Genomic DNA, 3,359 nt, shown 5'->3' on the forward strand with positions numbered 1-3,359 from the left:
TGAGAATCATAGTATCTAAGAGTGACTGTGAGATCCACTTTGTGATATGGCATTGGGCAAGTCTTGTTATATCTAATTTCTTCATGTATAAAAATAAGATAATAATAACTGCTCTAGAGAACCTTAGAGAATGTTGGTAAGATAAAAAGATATGAAAGAACTTAATTAGTGTAAATAAAATCACCTTCCATACACTAAAAAGTGCTTAATTTTCATCTCTGTCCAAACTGTAAACTTTTTGAAGCTCAAGATTATAAAGTACCTTCCTCTTCTTTTTTTAAAAAATAGTTCTCTGTGCCACTGTTGTTCAATCTATTTTTTGTTTTTCTTTTAACTTATTATGAGTTGAGTGGAGGTTTACAGAGTAGATCATCAGTTTCACACTCAGCAAATCATAAACTTTTTTTGTGAGGTTTGCATGGGAGAACATCAGCTTTACATGCATCCAATCGTATTTTGTTTCAATGCAATGATTACAATCCCCTCCATGCATATCAAATAACCAAAGGTTACACCACACAGGCCTGCCCCCTGGCCGCCAGCACACAGTCCTTCTCCCTCCCTGAGTCCAGTGTCCCCAGCTGCTCCATCTGTCCACTTTATCCTCTCTGTCTCCATCCCTGGGGTCACTGCCTCTCTGGGTTGGGTCCCACTCTCTGCTCTTCTCACTTGAGGACCCAGGGACCTCTGCTCCTGGGCTGCAAAATCAATCACTCCCCTCCTTTTGTCAAAAAACATCTACCTCTATAATTCTTACCCTCACAGTCAATCCTGATGGCAATTATTCACTATTGTACCACAAGAGTCTTATCCATATTTCCTTTCACCAGCCCAGACTCAACAGATTAGAAATCATTCAGTGGTGATTCTGCCTTCCCCCACTCCGTTTGAAACTAGGCTCCCTCTTGAAAGCTTGTAAGCCAGTCACTTCTTGCCTTTATAGGCCCCCCATTTTTGGTAGCCAATGTCTAAGTTGCCCATTCCTGTTAACCCTGTGAACCGAAGGGGTGGGAGGGACCCTCGCTGTAAAGATTTGTTGCCTTTTATAAGCTACTATATCCATAAATTTAAAGGAGCTCTGGTAGCGTAGTGGTTACGAATCGGGCTGCGAACCTTAAGGTCAGCGGTTCAAAACTACCAGCCGCTCCGCGGGAGAAAGATGAGGCTTTCTACTCCCGTAAGGATTTACACCCTCGGAAACCCTGTACAGGGTCGCTATGGGTCGGAACCGACTCGAAGGCACTTAACAACAACAACAACAATATCCATAAATTTAGGTAAAGTTCATCAAATTGTAGCAGGTTACTCTTTTTATCCCCCCTATTCTTTCTTCTTCTAGTAGAGTTCTGATCATCCAGCCATCGAAGCCAGGTCAAGTGGGTACTATCTGCAAGTATGGGTGCTCTTGTGCATTTCCCCTCACTTCATGTCATCTGGACACTTCACTCTCCACCCTAGTTCTCTGTGGCCACGTCACAGCCTCTGGGCACAGGAGCCCCCGGGTCTTGCCATATTGCTGGCCATCCAGGTCTCCACCCAGGTTCACAGGGGTCTGTTGAATGTGGTAGGGCTTAGTTCGCAACTTCATTGCTGTTTTTTCCCTTCTTCCCCTTATCGGTGAACAACATGGTCACCAGTCACAACACATGCCTGCTTATGCATTCCCCTTGAGTCTCAGTCTTGGAAGGGGGTTTGCTCTGAGGGGTCCTGAACACTTTCCTTTATGGCTCCCGGGTGAACAGCTTACTTGTTCTTATAGCAATCAATCAGACTGCCATTGTTCTTTCATTCCCCTCCCCCTTCTTGTATATTTATTGTCCTTTACTTTTTTGATTTTTGCTGGTGTGAGATGTTGCATCTCTCTAATGGCTAGTGATCATGAACAATTCTTCATGTGTTTGTTGGCTGCCCAGATCTCTTCCTTGGTGAAGTGTCTGTTCATGTCCTGCACCCATTTATAAATTGGGTTATTTGTCCTTTTCTTGTAGAAGCGTTGTAGTTTCCTTTATATTTTAGATATATAAGTATAATATAAATCTTTTGCAATGACACATCTTGTCTGATGTGTCATTACAAATAATTTTTTCCTTTCTGTGGATTCCCTTTTTACTCTTTTGGTGAAGTCTTTTGATGCACATAAGTTTTTAATTTTTAGTATGTCTCAAGTCTCAATCATCTATTTTGACTACTTTTGTTTGTGTACTTTTCAAAATGTTTGGTAGTCTGTGTATTCCCTGTATTAGAGCCCTCACATTTGCCCTATTTTTTCATTGATGACTGTCATAATTTTGGGATTCACATTTAAGTCTTGAATCCATGTTGAGTTGGTTTTTGTATAGGGCGGGAGGTAAAGGTCTTGTTTCAATCTTTTGCATACCGCTTTCCAGTTTTGCCTGCACTATCTGTTCAAGAGACTATCCCCTCCCCATGTAACATACGTAGGCACTTTGTCAAAAATCAGTTAGCTGTATGTGGTAAGTTAATTTCTAGATTTTCGATTCTGTTCCACTGATCAATGTATCTTTCATTGTACCAGTACCAGACTGTTTTGACCACAGTAGCAGTGTTGTAGATTTTGAAATCAGGGAGTGAGAGGCTTCCAACCTTATTCTTCTTCTTGAGCAGTGCTTTGCTTATCATGGGTCTCCTTCCTTTCCATATAAAGTTTGTAATTGTCTTTTCCATCTCTTTGAAGAATATCGCTAAAATCTGGATTGGAATTACATTATATGTGTAAATTGCTTTGGGTAGTATTGACATTTTCACAATGTTGAGTCTTCCTATCCAGGAACATGGTATGCTCTTCCACTTTTGTAAGTCTCTTTTGGTTTCTTGAAATAGTGTTTTGTAATTCTTTGTCTAGGTCCTTTGTTTCTCTGGTTATGTTTATTCCTAAATATTTCATCCTTTTTTATTTATTGTAAATGGTATTTCTTTCCTAATGTCTTTTTCAGCACTGTCATTGTTACTATAGAGGAATCCAACTGATTTTTGTATGTTGATCTTATACCCTGCCACTTTGCTGAATCTCCCAATGATGTCTAGTAGCTTTTTTACTGAGTCTTTGGGATTTTCTAAGTATAGGATACTTGCCATCTGCAAATAGAGAGAGTTTTATTTCCTCTTTGCCAATTTGGACGCCTTTAATTTCCCTGTCTTGTTGTATAGCTCTGGCTAATACTTCCAAAACAATATTGAAAAGGAGTGGTGACAAAGGGCATCCTTGTCTGGTTCCCATTCACAGAGGGAAGGCTTTCAGTTTCTCTCCATTGAGAATAATATAGGCTGTTGGTTTTGTATATATGCTGTTGTTTATGTTGAGGAATTTCCCTTCAATTCCTACTTTGTTGAGTGTTTTT

Source organism: Chrysochloris asiatica, unplaced genomic scaffold, assembly GCF_000296735.1.
Source record: "Chrysochloris asiatica unplaced genomic scaffold, ChrAsi1.0 scaffold00010, whole genome shotgun sequence".
NCBI lineage: Eukaryota > Metazoa > Chordata > Mammalia > Afrosoricida > Chrysochloridae > Chrysochloris > Chrysochloris asiatica.